This window comes from Lissotriton vulgaris, chromosome 8, assembly GCF_964263255.1.
Source record: "Lissotriton vulgaris chromosome 8, aLisVul1.2, whole genome shotgun sequence".
Classification (NCBI taxonomy): Eukaryota; Metazoa; Chordata; class Amphibia; order Caudata; family Salamandridae; genus Lissotriton; species Lissotriton vulgaris.
Window position 1 is genome coordinate 103,593,463 of NC_141696.1, and position 17,608 is coordinate 103,611,070.

The following is a 17,608-nucleotide window of genomic DNA, read 5'->3' on the forward strand; positions in this document are numbered from 1 at the left end:
CAGTGATGGGATTCAGTGAAATTGAGAAAACCAAATCTTCATTAGGTGACCAACCAAATTTGTACAATGTCACAGTGGTTCCCCTCATAGGGGCCACATATTACGGGTACACGAAAACCAACAATCCTTGGAAACCAGACTTTTTTGGACAGCTGTATTAATCTTGCTAGAGTAAAAAGCTGATGTCTCGGGGGTAAGTAGTCTACGTTTTGACCCTAGACAGGGTAGGGACAGTTTCCCTTACGGAGCGGGTCTTCTTCAGGACAGGGAAGGTGAAGTGGGAAGACTTCCTGCTGACCGCAAGTTAGATGGGCGTGGTCAGAGGTCCTGTATACACCCAAATAATCTAGAGGATCTGATTATAGCAGAGGGTTGTCAAAGTATCTCAAGGCAAACGTCGTCGCAATGCTGTTAGAGGAAATTAGGTTATCTTTGATTAAATCTGGGTAACCCGTTGGCGTGCTCTCTGCTATCTGCCGTGAAAGGACATCGGCAGGCGCGAGGTCTCCGACGTGGTATGAAAAACTCGCGTCACGGTAACCTCCTAGGATCAAGTAAAGGGACTGCCTTTTAGACCTGTCATCCTTAGGGTGGTCTTCCCCCAAACCTTTCTCCTGCTTACCTCCTCTTACTGCTGCATCTTTGTGTTGGTCTTAGGATTCTCAGTACTTTCCCATTGCAAACCTGCCAACCAGTGCTAATGTGCATGTGCATCTCCCCTAAACATGGTAACATTGGTGTATACACAATTGGCACATTTTGTTTACTTATAAGACCCTTGTAAAGTGATATACCATATACCCAGGGCCTGTAATCTAAATGCTACTAGTGTGCCTGCAGCACTGGTTGGTCCACCCACACAAGTAGCCTTTCAGACCTGTGTCAGGCCTGCCACTGCAAGGCCTGTGTGTGCAGTTTAATGCCACTTCGACTTGGCATTTAAACTACTTGCCAAGCATAAACTCCTTATTTATTACACATAAGTCACCCCTAAGGTAGGCCCCAGGTAGTCCTAAGGGCAGGGTGCTGTGTAACTAAAAGGGAGAACATGTACTTTTAAGTTTTACATGTCCTGGTAGTGACAAACAGCTACATTCATTTTTTGACTACTATGAGGCCCACCTCTCTCATTGGTTAGTCTTGGGAATTCCTTAAAACACTTTTAAGCTGTTATTCCTGATCAGAAAGGAGTTGCTGCATCATGTTTTATATCCTTGGAATGTTAATGATAAATCCTCTTAATTGGTAATGTTGGATTTAACATTACTATTTTAGAAATGCCACTTATAGGTGAGCAAAAGAACGATGGATTTAACCCAGCTCTCTAGGCTGGTGTCAATGTTTGATTTGCTCTCCATTCTGTCCATCATCTGTGTGTCTTCGACTTTTTGAAAGTTGCCATTTCTCTGGTCTTACTGTTCTGTGTGCCTTGCAGCCTATCTCCAATACATGTCTAGGGTGGGTGATAGCTGTGCTTTGTGCATTCCCTCTAGACAGCCATAAACACAGGAAGGGTGGGTGTGACGGAGAACTCATCTGCATTTTGATAGCTCTTCCAGGACAGGAAGAGAGAGGGGGATCTGACATTTACACCTGAATAGGCAGTGTCCTGTTTCCCACACAAAGGGCTGATTACCCCCTGTTGATAGTCTGGAGCCATGGCTGGGAGGAGAAGGGGACCTGTGCACTTCAATGGCTTGCTTTGAAGTCACCCCCATTTCAATGTCACAACTGGGTATACGTACTGGGGCTCTGATCCTACCAAGAAGTACACTTCTGGACATGTGAAGAACTCTGCCAAGAGTAAAGAATGCTGTGCTACAAGGATTGCCACTCTGCTTGACTGCTGCTCTGGAAGAACTGCTTTCTGTGCTGCCTTAATACCTGTCTGTGGTGTAACGAAGGCCCCTGGAGCCCTTGAGCTCTAGGGGGCCCCCTCAGCACAGTGCCCTTGCATGACAGCTCCTGACTAAATCCAAAGAGGGGGGCCTCCGTGTAGTCTGCAGGGGGGGCTCAAGTTTCCTTACACTAATGATCTCTGCCATGCTGAGGACAAGGACTGGACCTATCTTACTTGAATGCAGAGTGACTCCAAGGGTTTGCTGGCTTGGCCCTGTTCGGAAGTCTTAAGCCCATCAAAGACTTTCTTCAACCTTGCTCCAGCACATGGACTCTGCCATCTGTGAGTCCTGCCCTGTAAAGTTGTGCCAATCCAGTCTTGTCCCCTTGAAAGGTGACTTCTGCTGTACAGAACCATCAAAATCGACTCAGTGACGACTTTACACCGATTGGAACTGACACATTGCCCTTCAACACCGGCGCAGGAGCCGATCAATGACAGTGCTTTGACGGACTGCATGGCTCAACAACGATGGACAGCACTGCTTGATGACAACGTAGCACCTGCATGGTAAATGGCTTTGTTGACAAACCCTTCATCATCTGCACGGATCGGAATTCACGCATCTAGTCTTCGACGTCAACGCTTGCTCCATCCAAGGTACTTTTTCAGAGGGAATGTAAAACAGAGAGTGGGAGGGTCCACGGAAAAGTTTAGAGACCTGCAGAGAGGCTTTTCCTTAAGAGACTGAGAAATCCTGACACCAAGAGATACTTATTAAACTTTTTTCTCCTGGTAGTTAGTTTTATTACACTTTGTTGTTGTTTTTCTTTAGCACTGCACCCATCACCTAGCAATACATCTTCGCTCATTACCTGGTGGATTTTAGTACATTCTAGGATATCCTTAAAACATCCCTGAGCTCCTCCCTCACAGTGAGGGCTGTAGCCCTTGGCTGTACTAGGAGTTACAGCCAGGAGGAGATCCCAGATGATGAAGCATGTCACCTTGGTGGGTGTTGGGACTCCGTCCCCACATTAGGGCTTCCCTTAGGCATGATTAGATACGTTCCACCGGAGGGGGGCGTGGCCAAGAGCTGACAATGGCGGACATGTAGTTACAGAGCTCCGTCCTTAGCCCTGTACACCAGCAATTTATCCTGAGACCTGCGACACCAACCACCCCGTTTTTACCACCCGAAGCCTCAGGAGGCGAGCGGCGACCACATGCGGAGAGCCGCCTCTTCCAGACATCGGCGACACTCTGACCATCTGCTGCGACCTCAGGGGCCTACAACAACAAGGTGAGCCGCAGACTCAATTTGGGCAGGAGGCCGGGCTGTGGCGCGACCCCGGCGGGCTGAAGAGGGGCCCCGGAAGCAAGCCCGTTCACTGGGCTCGAGCGCGCTCCCCTGCCCGACAACAAACGCGGCTCCTGCTGCCACCGCATTGCCTTCCTCACACCCGACGAGCCCGGGAGGCCGGTCCTGGCCTGCCTGCCCTAACCGCGGTGCTGGGACGCCGGAGCAGACTCAGCACCCGCCCGCGCGGGAGGGAGACGACCGTGCCCGCCCGGACACCGGCGAAAGGAGGGGGGCCTGGGGGCACAAAAATGGAGAACACTGGTGCCTAGAGGACAGTGGCCGCTACCTGCACACAACGGCCGCTCACTGCGACCTCCCACCACGGCAGCGCCGTAGCTGCCATTTTGCCTTTCCCTGCCTTCACCCTGGGTCACAGGCTCCCCAGGCAATCGGCGCGAAACCCTGCACTGCTACGGCGCACCAGAACGGCGAAAGTGCCGCATCCCTCGAGTCACCCCATTCTACTAGCACGGCCCCTGCACCCCCAGCACGGGGGAGGCTCTTGAACACCACCGTGGGGCCCCACTGCACGAGGCTTCAGCAGAGGACCACAGGCTGCAAGGTACCTTCTACTAAATGGACACATAGCGCTTTCCATCCTACTACCCACGGACGGGTCCCCCTCTAGCGGTCCAGCACCCGTACTCGCCACCCCACGGGGGCCAGAGCTGCAGCCAGGCAGAGCATCTTCCATTGAGCGCCGCTACACACACTGCTGACGCGGCTTCGGTGCAGTTGACCCTGCCTCGCTCTGAGGTATAACTCTTCGCCCACCTCCTCGAGTATCACGGGTGACTGCGCAGACGTCTTTGCACATCACCCGGAGTGTCACCAGGATGTGTGCACCGGGGACGGTGAGTGCGTCTACACCCCGCCACCCTGTACACCAGATCGATGGGGAAGCACAGGGGCAGAACCCAGGACCACAACGCACCCGCAGATATGCAGTCCACCGGCTCCGAGGACCCACTCTCTTCATCTAATGCAGACATTATCCCGCCGACTGGAAAAGGCTTACAGGACGCCAAGCTAGATCTCATTCTTAATGAAATACGGGCCACACGGGAGGCGCTGGAAACACGCATAGACACCATGGCGACGGGCCTCTCATTACTCCGAGCCGACCATAACAAACTTACGGAAAGGGTGTCGGAACAGAAAATTGCGCTGAATGACCTCATACCACAACAGACGGAACACTCTACGAAGCTGGAAGGTGTAGAAAAGCAACTCAAACAGCTGTGGGACAAGGTGGACGATGCAGAAGGGCGGGCGAGCCGCAACAACGTCCGCATCCTCGGCATACCGGAACGCAGTGAGGGGAGGAACCCTACACAATTTGTAGAAGACTGGATCAGGAAGATGGTGGGTCCGGAAGATCTCACGGCGCTATACAGCGTTGAGCGAGCGCATAGGATGCCGTCAAGACCTCCGCAACCGGGGGCACCCCCGCGCCCTTTAATCGCGCCCTCCTCCACTATAAGGACCGTGACACAGTACTGAGAGTGGCACGAGAAAAAGCGCCGATTCGATATGAAGATAAGAACGTCTCCGTATATCCTGACTTCACGCCCACTGTGCAACGAACTAGGTCCACCTTCATGGGGGTGAAACGAAAATTGCGGGAGAGAGACTTGAAATATGCCCTCCTGTTCCCCACACGCCTCAAGATTATATATGGGAACAAATCCTACTTCTTTGACTCGCCGGAGGAGGCGGAGGAGTGGATGGAAGTGGCACTAACGCCACCGACCTCTCAAGACCCTTTTGAGGATACCGGGAGCGGCAGACATCGGAATCCCTCGGGCCGGAGTCGCCCGCCTCCAAAACGGGACGAGCCACCACACCACGCTCATCTCCGAAGGGACAGGCTGCAGCGGACCACCCGACAGATCGATCGTCGGTGGTGCAACTGACGGAGGAGGCCCTCGCCGCCCATGACGCGGGCACAGCCAGGGGCCAGGCCAGCAACTCTGACACGCACACTGAAGTGTCGGGGTCGGCGGACAGCCGACAACTATTCCCCAAGATCACGGCACAGACAGCAGAGGACTATTAGCGTCAGCGGCCTGCACTATGAACGAAGTCCGGGTGGTAATGTATGAACAGTGTCTCTCCTTATATAATGGGGGGTTGCCAGCAGGTTGCTTTACAGTGGGCTGCCGTACCACCGCAAGCCAGTACAAGTCAGGCACGAGTGGTCCACTCTCCCCCACCGTATGCACTTGGAACTGTTTCAACTCTGCCTACGTTGGGCACTCTGGTTTGGATCCCGAGCCCGTTGGCACGGGGACCTCAATGTTAAGGGGCTAACTGTTTGCACGACACTCTCATCCTACAGCATGAAGTACTTGGCATGGGCACCCACGGTCCCACCATGGCCGCACTACAAGCTCAGTCATGGGACCGCTTAATGTTTATAACTTGTGCACCTGGAACGTGCGGGGCATGGGCTCGGTCCACAAGAGACACAGGATACTGGCCCAGCTCAACCACCAGGGAATAATGATAGCCTGCCTGCAGGAAACACACCTGAACTGTGCTGAAAGCACGAAACTAAGAAAGAAGTGGAGGGGTCAACTCTTTGCCACGTCCTATTCAGCATTCTCTAGGGGGCCGCTATTTGGCTCCGTAATTCTGTTCCCTTTAAACCGATTGAGCAGAGACTTGACAAGGAGGGTAGATATGTGTTTGTGAAGGGCCAGTTAGATGGGGTCACTGTTGTCTTTGGCTGTGTGTATTCGCCGAATTCAGGCCAATCAGATTTCCTAGTAGACGTCAATAGGGTACTTGCGGATTGGGCAGAACACCAGTGGGTGATTGGAGGGGATTTCAACGCTGTATTAGATGTTGCACTTGACAGATCTCACCCCCCACTGCATGCCACGGAAAGCAGGAGGCAGGCGGACGCACTAGAGCAATGGGCGGTGGGCTGGGATTTGGCAGATGCTTGGCGCAGTAATCGCCCTCTAGACAGGGAATATACCTTTTTTTCCCCAACTCACCAACTGCACACCAGACTAGACCGCATATTCTGCTCTCGCTCCCTACTGGGGTCAGTCACCCAAGCCCAGCATATGGGGAAGACCCTTTCGGATCACAATCCTGTCGAGCTTACTGGCAATGGGGCCGGGTACTGGCCCCTGTCCCGACCTGGAGGTTACCCACGGAACTGCTTGAGGACTCGGTCTTCAGGTCGTCCATGAAGGACGCTGTTGAGACCTACTTCGACACAAACGCTAACATCGCCAGCTCCAGGCGAATAGAGTGGGACGCCTTCAAGGTCTTCATCAGGGGGGAAGCGATGGCCTCCCGGGTGGGCAGGAGGAGGGAGGTGATTGGTGATTTAAAGGAAGTGGAAGGTAAACTGGCAATGCTTGAGAGCGAAGCTGCGGGCACGAACACACACTTCACCCCCTTGCAAGAGGCGCACATTAAACATGCTGAACTACTGGAAGACTTGAGATTACTAGATTACAAGGAATACACTAACAGACAGCACACACAGGCGGATAGGTCAGGCCCCCTGCTGGCCCGTATTATACGTGACTCCCCAGTGAACTATCCGATATTGGAAATACTAGATCAGGACGGTTTACTGACTTCGACCCAAATAGGAATCAATACCGCTTTCCGGGACTACTACACCACACTATATAGCCCCCACCAATGTCTCCCCGAGGCTGCCCTAGAGGACTTTATGAGGGGATTAGAACTACCCCAACTCACCACCAGGCAAAGCGAGGACCTAAAGCGACCTATTACTATCGCGGAGATTAGACAGGCAATACGCGCTCTCCCGAGGAGCAAAACCCCTGGAACGGACGGCCTACCGGCTGAGTTCTACGCTACGTACATAGACCTTTTGGCCCCACACCTACACACTGTTTACCTGGAAGCGCTGCGGACTACCTTGTTACCACAGTCCTCTCTACAAGCTTTGATAACCTCCCTCTTAAAACCCGGTAAGGATGGCATGCACCTCGATAACTACAGGCCTTTATCCCTCCTTAACACCGACTCCAAAATACTAAGTAAGGTATTAGCGATGCGCCTGGCGCAGTACATCCCGCACCTGATACACCCCGACCAATGCGGGTTTGTGCTGGGAAGGAGCATGGCCATTAACCTTAGAAGGCTCGCCCAACTGATGCTACGAGACCCGGCAGACTTGGGCACTGAAGGCTGCATCTCGTTGGATCTGAAGCAGGCCTTTGATTCCCTCAGGTGGGATTTCATGTTTGCTGCGCTCGTACGCTTTGGGATTCCACCAGAATATATCGCCTGGGTCAATCTACTCTACACCCGCCCTACGGCCCGGGTGCGCACGTCCAAATACATCTCCGAGCCAGTGGATATAGCCAGGGGCACCAGGCAAGGATGCCCGCTCTCCCCACTCCTATTCATCCTAGCCTTTGAACCACTACTCTGTAAACTCCGGACGGCAGCTCCCCGCTGTGGCATTAGGAGGGGCGCGACTACCCACATGGTGTCCGCCTATGCCGATGACATTATCCTATACCTCCCTGATTTGAGGGGAGACCTGGCTCCTAAATCTAAAATATTTGAGGACTTCAGACTCTTATCGGGCCTCACCATAAGCGAATCCAAGTCCTACGGGTTCACGTTTGCTGCGCCTGGCCCGCCCACACCCATACTCTTTACACCGCATACATTTCAGATGGCGGACACCACCTTCCGCTATCTAGGGATACAGATCTACAGGGATGCCGCTGTCATGATAGATGGCAACATCGGCCGAGCTATTAGAATGCTTAAATCGCAAGTTCAATTCTGGTTGTCATTACCCTTATCGGTGGCCGGCAGAATAGCTATCTCCAAGATGGTGATGCTCCCCCGCCTCATTTACTATTTTACCAACTTACCGTTTCTGATCCCTGCATTGACATTTAAATCACTAGATACACTCCTCACGGAACTCATATGGGGCTCGAGGCGGAGACGCATAAGCCTTGCCAAATTGCAGCTCCCTACTGGAGCCGGAGGCATGGGAGTGCCAGACTTCAGGGAATACAACTTCGCTTGTCAGTTGCAATGGCTAGCCTACTGGCTGGCTGGTCGGAACCTACAAGAAATTGACATGACGGAGGAGGACCACTCTAGGGGGAGGATCCATGTCTTGCTGTTGCCCCGCTCGGACCTACCGAGGACTACCCCACCGCTTCTCCGGCTTGCTGTCCAATACTGGTGGAAGGCGTTGAAATACACAACCTCGGCAACATCCTATGCCCCCACAATCCCGCTCCTAGGTATCCCGTTGGAGGCGGGCCCGCTCACAACGCACACACTTACGCCTTGGACATGGTGTCCCCGGGGGATCATTCCTCCTACATGCCGGCCTCCGCCATTATGTGGCTGGAAGGTGGGCGCACGAGGGAGTAGAACCGCCCACAAACCCCTTACCAACGATACTGTATCTGATGGGGACGGGGAGCCACCTAACTAAATGGCTGACTGCTAGCATCAGAACGGGGAGGGCAACCCCGCTATTACTTCTCAGGGCGAGGTGGGAGGGTGATGTGGGAAGATCGTTAAGGGACAAGGAATGGGAACGTATTCTCCAATTTCCCAAGAAGGTAGCCAGGAACCCCAAATTTAAGTTCATCCAGCTTATGCTCCTCCATAGGGCTTATCTAACACCTCATCGCATACACGCTATGTTCCCTAATGCGGTCGACACTTGCCCCCGCTGCGCCGCAGATGATGCCTCACTAATCCATATGTTGTGGGACTGCCCCAAACTAGGCTACTACTGGACCACTGTCAACGAATCCCTCACCAGTGCAGGTGCCCTGCCACACCCGCTCACACTGGAATATGCACTACTGGGGTTGGGACCCACGGCACGCACTAGAAGTGTGGCAACACGCTTTACTGACATGGCCATACTGCTGGCTAAACGGGCAATTACGATGAGGTGGAAGTCACCCAAACCACCTGATCCCGAATTATGGAAAGCGGAGATGTCACGGTGGGGCAAGGCGGAAGAGGTAGCACTGCAGCGCGAGGAATGCAGGGGCCTCAGAAAAACACCGATTTCACTTGATTGGTTTGCTATATTGGGGATGTTCGAATCGGGGGAGATGGGGAGTCTGTTGAATCGATGCCCTAACACTGTAATGTGTCCTACCATACCGGGCACACATGTGCCGCAACAAATGTGGTGCACTAGACATTGTCACGGGATACCCTGTGCTTTAATTGCTGATGTCCATGACTAACTGTATAGAGTGCTATTACTGGGAGGAACGGACCTATGGGTTCAGCCAAGTACGATATGACTCATAAATGCATGTACTACGAGTGTCGGGGGGGGGACTTTTGAGGGCGGAGGGTGGGATTTTTCGGGGTTTTTTCAAGGGATCGTTTACTTGTTTAGTAACACAACAAAATACAAATTGTATGATGAATGCACTGGAATTATGTCAATGGGAGCACGACTCACTCTGCTTTGGACTTTACTGATAACTCTGTAGTGTTGCTCGAATCACTATGCTAATAAACAGATTTTCAAAAAAAAAATTAGATACGTTCCACCGGTGTGTGATGATGTTGAGCATCGAGTAACATTTCAGACCCACGGACAGTTCTGTTTGTTTCTCACTTTTTCAGAGGGACTTGCGTGAGTCCTGTAGCCAGCCTACCCTCCAATGTGGTCAGCCTGAACTTTGGATTTACCCCGGTCCAGCGCATCCTCAAGTAACCCTTAAGCGCAATTTGTTTCTAAGGACTACTTTTTAATGTATTCTTTTAAAATTCAGAACTCGAGTTCTATTTATTGGACTTCTGTTGTTTTGGTCTTGTTTTACTCATACAAATCTAGCCCTGTGTGGAGTATGTTTGTGGTGTTTTCATTGTGTTTCTGTGTGTGTTGCACAAATACTTTACACATTGCCTATTTAGATAAGCCTGACTGCTCTGTGCCAAGCTACCAGAGGGTGAAAACAGGTTATCTTTTAATTTGTATGTAGCTTACCATGACTATAATGCTTGTACAGGGTGCATACTCTGACAACCAGAAACCTCAATTTCTAAAATTTCCCAATAACTATTCCTCAGCAACACTACTATAACCATATAGCCTGCTGCTGAGGGTTATACCAGTTGCGAAAGGCACTGAACTGAAGTTATAGGCAAGGCCTATAACCATGAAGAGGGACTTTAACAACCGCCATGGCCTGAGACAAATGGGGTGCAAGGCTATTAGAGAAATCCCCCCACTAAAGGAAGAATGTTCTACATTAAAAAGGGAGAAATATAAAGACAAACATTGGAATGTTGGCGCAGAAGGCTCATACCAGCCAATGCTGATAATCTCCGACATGCCTACAAAAAGCCAAGTTTCTATCATGTTCCAATACCAAAGGGCCAGATGTGTGCTGTACAATAACCCATTGCTTGACGTCACCAGAATCTACGCGTGTGGCAGCTAATATGTGCAGCTCATGGCCACGTGATTAATTCCACACAACCCGGCCTCCGAAATACGAATGAACTTTTAACCTAAAGAACTCTTTCCAGGTTCAAAATTCAAATATCCTGTGGAGAGTTAAAATGCACCTGTGCGATCTTGTCATTTTGGCATCTGCTTATTTCTTCAAGTATGTATTTATTTAATGTAAATATGATACAAAAATGTTTAAATCTATAACCATGTTAGGTGGAAAATATGAACATAAGTTACTTACCTGTAAACTCCTGGTTCTCCAGTATTGGTGTCTTTCATAGATTCACATGCTTGAATATTCCCTGTCGTTGAAGTGGGAGTCCCACGGTACATAAAATAGCAGTAATATATGCATATATAAATAAAAAATTACCGTAATTATATATATATGCTTGAAAAAATAATCCAGAGGCAGCTTAACAAATTTATTGAAGACAGCGGTGCCCTACATGAAACTCAGTCAGGCTTTAGGGCCGGCTTTAGCACCGAGACGGCCCTCTTTGAGGTTGCCGAGTCTATCAGGTGGTCCTAAGATTCAGGGGCATCAGCAATGCTGGTGCTCCTGGATCTATCAGCTGCTTTTGATACTGTAGATCACAGCAGATTGCTGACCCGACTTAAGGACATAGGTATTGGAGACAAAGCTCTCAACTGGCTACTCTCCTACCTCACTAATCGCTCCCAGAAAGTGGCCTTGGGCCCTTTCTCTTCTGGACCAAAAAATCTCTGGTGTGGCGTCCCACAAGGGTCGGCACTCAGCCCCCTGCTGTTTAATGTCTATTTGGCCCCGCTCTTCACCTTGATTGCCAAATGGGGGGTCAAGGCAATATCCTACGCGGACGACACGCAATTAGTCTTCCCATACACAGACACGTCCGAGGCAGCATTTAGCAAAATCAGGGGCTGTCTGCAAGACGTGGCCAAATGGATGAACACTAACAAACTTAAAATGAACGCGAGCAAAACGGAGGTGCTATTCTTTGTAACCCCAAACATCCCCCTCCGGATCTGTGGTGGCCAACGGAAATGGGCCCTGCCCCATCTCCCAGCCCCCATGCAAAAAATCTAGGAGTAAAATGGGATGAGAAGTTGTCTTTCTTGCCGCACATACAACAGCTCACCGCGGGCTGCCTGCATAAACTCAAAAATTTGCGGAAATTTCTGCCTTTGCTACCAGTCGAGTGCCGGAAAACGGTTGTTCACGCAACAATCACTTCTCGACTCGATTATTCTAATGGCCTCTATCTTGGTCTACCTAAGTATGCGGTGCAACGCTTACAAATCGTGCAGAATGCGTCTGCGAGATTAATAAAACGGGTCCCTTTTAGGCAGCACATCTCTCCGCATCTGCACGAGCTGCACTGGCTACCAGTGGCAAGCAGAATTAAGTTCAAAGTGTTAACCCTGGCTTTCAGAGCGCTAAAAGGCACGTGTCCAAATTATCTGAAACTCCGACTTCCCCGCTACCACCAAAAACGTGAGCTACGCTCAAACTCCCTACTCAAGCTAACTGTACCGCGCGTAAGGAAAGCGAGACTTGGAGGCAGGTCCTTTTCGGCCGGCACGGCGAAACTTTGGAATACCCTGCCTCCTGCCATCCAATCCGCCACGTCAGAAGCAAGCTTTAGGAAACTCCTAAAAACCTGGCTTTTTATGCAATAATCCTGCGCCCCCTCCTGACTACTTACTCTTGTTGTGGGACTCGCTAGCGCCGGGACACCTCCCCAGAGGTAGCTGTTCGCGCTCAATAAGTTTCTGTATTATTATTATTATTATTATTATATACATACATAAAATACAGTAAAGTATCCAAAAAACTCAAAAGTACCATAGAACAGAATAGGCCCATAGAAAGCCTAAGGGAGAAACTCAACTTAGTAACATATCAGTGTCATTATGTTTTTGTCCACATTCCAGCCAATCAGGCTGTAGTTCCCTCTAGAACCTTCTCCTCAGAAGCCCAAGTCCTCAGATTTTCGTAGCACAAAGTAACCAAAAGTGGCTGAGGAGAAGAGAGCCTCTGAGGGGAGGAAGGGAGGGTTGCATGTGAATCTATGAAAGACACCAATACTGGAGAACCACAGTGTACAGGTAAGTAACGTATGTTCTTCTCCAGTATTAGGGGTGTCTTTCATAGATTCACATGCTTGAATAAGAGTAGAAAGCAGTAAATCATCATATAAGTCATAAAGGTAACAGTAAACTTCAAGCATACAAGAACATATCATAAATATGTAATATATCAATATTCAAGAGAAAAAACCTTTATGATTGGAGGCGGGTAGCAACAGAGGCTCACCTTTATTGGAAAAGATTCCGCAGCACCGCTTGTCCCACCGCTGCATCTGCGGCGTCTGTTGATTGCAGACAGTAGTGCTTCATAAAAGTATGGCTGCTCGACCACGTAGCAGCTCTGCAAATGTGCCGCAGAGGTACCCCCGCAAAGAGGGCAGTAGAAGCTGACACAGCTCTAGTTGAATGAGCACGTACTGGAGCCGGAAGAGGCTTGCCAGCCCGTTGATGACAAAAAGTAATGGTAGAAGAAAACCACATAGTAATAGTCTGTTTGGTAACAGGTTGTCCTTTGCAGATCGGGCCATAGGTCACGAATAATTGATCCGATTTCCTGAATGATGCAGTGCGCTGAATGTAAAACTTGAGACAACGTTTCAAATCCAAGGAATACAATGAACGTTCCGCAGGAGTTTGTGGAACAGGAAAGAAAGTCTTTAAAATGACTGGTTCATTGAGATGGAAATCACTAGGGACTTTCGGAGTAAATTTAGGATTAGTACGTAGCGTAACAGCCTCCTTGGAGAACTGGAGAAAAGGAGGCTGAATTGTAAATGCCTGAATGTCACTGACACGCCTAGATGATGTCAAGGCGAGCAATATAGCAACTTTCCACGTGAGGAATTTTAATCTTGCTGAGTGGATGGGCTCGAAAGGAGGTAGGAGGAGCTGAGACAAAACCAGATTTAGGCGCCAAGCAGGTGGAGGACGACGAATGGGTGGAAACATACGAAAGAGGCCTTTGAAAAACTGCTGGATGATTCTAGATGAATACAGCGAGGTGGAACCATCATGACGGAAGCTGGAAAGTGCTGCCAAAAACACCTTAAGAGTGGAGTGGGAAAGTCCTGACTTTGCAAGGGATAGGAAGAAAGGTAGGATCTGTTCTGGTTTGGCGGTCATTGGATCCAAGGCTTTGGTGTGGCACCAGACACAGAAACGCTAACACCTCTCTGCAATCTGCGTCGATGATTAGACGCGCAAATTCATTGTGTTCAGGTTCCAGGCATGGAGCTGGAGGTATGCCGGATCTGGGTGGCAAATTTGCCCTTGCTGCATCGTGAGGAGGTGAGGCAGAGGATGAAGCGATATTGGCTCGTTCTGGGAAAACAAGAGCAGGTCCGAGAACCATGGGCGTCGCAGCCACTTGGGTGCGATCAGGATGACATGACGGGGTTGAAGCCTCATACTGTGCAACAGGCACAGTATCAGAGGAAGCGGAGGGAAAGCGTAGATGAATTCGTTCAACCAGCTGATCGAAAATGCATTTCCGCTCCACTCTCTGTGGGGATGAAGACTTGCAAAGCATTGGCATTTCCTGTTGGCGGCAGTCGCAAAGAGATTCATCTGCGGCTGGCCCCACTGACGGAAGATGAACTCGAGAGTTGGTTGGTTGAGTTCCCACTCGTGATTGTCCGAGAGAGACCTGCTGAGTGAATCCGCCAGAACATTGGAAACACCCGGCACATGGATGGCTGTAAGATGAATTTGATGACGAATCGCCCATTCCCATATCTCCTGTGTTTGTTGGGAAAGGAGAAGGGACCTTGTGCCGCCCTGTTTGTTTAGGTAATGCATGCTGGTGGTGTTGTCTGTCCTCACCAGCAGAGATTGGCCCTGTACTATCTGTTGAAAAGATTTCAGGGCAAGGAAGATCGCAAGAAGCTCTAGGCGGTTTATATGCCAAGTGTGTTGGATTGCAGTCCACTTTCCTTTTACTGACATTCCTTCGCGATGCACTCCACAGCCCTCCAAAGGCACATCGGTTGTAAGCGTCAGAGTCGGAGTAGCGTCTTGAAAAGACCGACCCATGGATATGTTCGGAGGGTGAGCCCACCACTCCAGTGCCACCTGAATGCGGGACGTGAGAACGATCCTGTCGTTGAATGATCCTGAGATCTGTTTCCACTGCTTGTCTAATTCCTCTTGCACGACCCTCATATGTAGCCTGCAGTGGGGAATCAACTGTATGGCCGAGGAAGCCATGCCTAGGAATGATTTTAACATCCGGACTGAAACATACAGTTTTGACTGCAGGAATCGTACCATCTTGAGCATGCGGTCTTGTCTCTCCTGGGAGACAAAAACCTTTGCCAGCCGAGAATCTAGTGAGGCTCCTAGAAAATCTCGAAGCTGTGACGGGCGAAAGTGTGACTTATGGCAATTGATGGAAAGAACCAATTTTCGAAAAAGAGAGATGCATGACTGAGTGTGCTGGATTGCAAGTTGGAGGTTCGGAGCCTTTATAAGACAATCGTCCAGGTAAGGATAAAATTGGATGCCTTGTAGGCGCAGAAAAGCAGCTACCGGGCCATGATCTTGGTAAAGACCCTTGGTGCTGAACGTAGGCCGAACGGCAGAACTCTGAATTGGAAGTGTAGGTGTCCGACTGTAAAACGGAGATACTTTCTGTGCCTGGGGTGAATCGGCACATGAAAGTATGCGTCCTCGAGGTCGATCGTGGAGAAGAACTCTCCAGGATTGAGATAATTTAAAATCTGGAGCAAGGTCAGCATTTGAAATGTTTTTGACGTGATGAATTTGTTCCGGGCCCTTATATCCAAAATGGGGCGCCACTCTCCCGACTTTTTCCTGACTAGAAGAAAGCGGGAATAAAACCCCTTGCCCTGCTGGCCTTGTGGTACGACCTCGATAGCACCTTTTCTGATCATTTATTTGACTTGAACCAATAGTTCTTTGAAATGGGGAGGAGGCGGGCCAGTAGGGGGGCGATTGGGAGGAAATTTTGTAAACTCCAAGGTATGTCCTTTTGAAATCACATCTAGGACCCATTGATCTGAAGTAATGTTGGACCAATTCAAGATGTAATTTGAGATTCGACCTCCAATTCTTACAGTCGGTGGAAAATTGACTCTGGGACTGTCACTGTTTCTTTGTATTTGAACCACCTCTCTAGGTGGTTTTCCTCTGGTATGGTCTGGAGGAGGTCTGTCGATTCTGGGACTGGTAAGTTTGTCTTTGCCGGTTGTCATTGTAGGAGCGATATTGGTTTGATCCACGAAAAGTGGAAGAGTTGCCACCTCTACCACGTGCTCCTCGAAATTGCCGTTTTCTATATTAGAGAGATCCTAACGCCTTGGCCGTATCTGTATCCTTTTTGATCGATTCGAGGACCTCATTGACATGTTTGCCGAAGAGCGATTCACCATCATAAGGTAGATCCAGGACTTTAGCTTGAACTTCAGGGCGAAATGCTGTCGATTTTAACCAGCCTTGACGCCTCAAAACAGCAGCCCCCGCCAATTGCCTGAACCCCGTAGAGGAGATATCAATGACGCAGTCAATTATCTCTGAGGAGATCTTTTCACCTTCCTGAATGATGGCTTGTGCTTCCGCACGGATGGCATCCGGTAATTGTGGAAGCAATGCTGCAATCTCGGACCACATTTGGCGGTCATACCGCCCAAGAATAGCCAAGGAATCAGCTGCCTTTACAGTGGTGGCTGCCATGGTGGTAAACTTTTTTCCTATGGAATCCAGCTTTCGGCCTTCCTGGTCTGGAGGAGAAGTGAGGGGTGTGGAAGGATTGCAAGACCTTTTTTGGGCTGCCTGAGTAATGACGGAATCCGCCTTAGGTTGTGACACTAAGCATGTCGGAGAATCTGCTGGCGCTTTATATTTTTTATCGAGTCTTGGTAAGACAGTCGGGATCGAATTCGGTCGCTCCATCAATTTGAGACCTTCATTCCAAATGTGGTCGATTATTGGAATAGTGTGAGCTTGCCTTTGAGGTAAGTCTTTAAAATCATAAAGAAAACAGTCAGTCTGTTGAACGTCTAGAGTGAGATGAAATCTCTTAGCAGCGCGTACCATCAAGTTGTGGAAGCTGCCAATATCCACAGGAGGCGAAGCTAATGGCGAAGTTGGTGGAGTTGAAGGTGTGTGAGCCCTGTAATCGGATGTACGTTGTTACAAAGCATGCTTTTAGCACGCATGCTGTAACAACGCGGTTTTTATAACGCATTCTTTTACAACGCATAATACAAAGGGGTGTTGGATAGTGAATATTTTAATTTACTATTCCAACACCAGTCCCCGTTGACACTAGGGAAGGTGTTGGATAGTAAATTAAAAGTATTCCCTATCCTTGAGCGCCCCCCAGAGTCATGCGTTGTAATAGAATGTGATTTAAAAACCGCGTTGTAATAGCACTGCGTGCTAAAAGTTGCGTCGTAAACGACGTTCCCCCTGTAATCATCCCACTCTTGAAGGCCATTGTCATCATCATCATTCGGATCCGTATTGTGAGGGTCTGGATCCTCATTGTCCGTATCATGCTGGGTACGCACCGGTGACCTTGACGGAACTGGTGCAGAGGCTTGTGGTTGTGGAGGAGGTTGCGGCACTGGAGAAACAGGCCTAGATGGTGGGAATCTGCGATTATAATCGTCTAGCATGTGCTGCTGATTCATTACCAAAGACAGCGGTATCTGTGTCGTTTGTTCTGACATAGGTGCCTCTGATCTGTCTACAGGAAATAGATCTGTCCCATCTTCGACGTTCTCTTCCTCCTCCTCATCATAATCCTGGCACTTGAGGTGTAGCTCGGATGGACTAGTCACTTGTCCAAAGACATTATCCAGCTCTGAATCATCATTGGAGTCCTCCTCCGTGGACTGAAATA

The 17,608-nt window shown here is 49.8% G+C and overlaps 1 protein-coding gene across 1 annotated transcript in view; it reads right to left on the bottom strand.

Moving 5' to 3' along the window:
* LOC147693540 (short transient receptor potential channel 2-like) overlaps positions 1–17,608 on the bottom strand; it is a 338,081-nt gene that overhangs the window by 120,659 nt on the left and 199,814 nt on the right. The gene's annotated exons all lie outside the window — the stretch shown is intronic.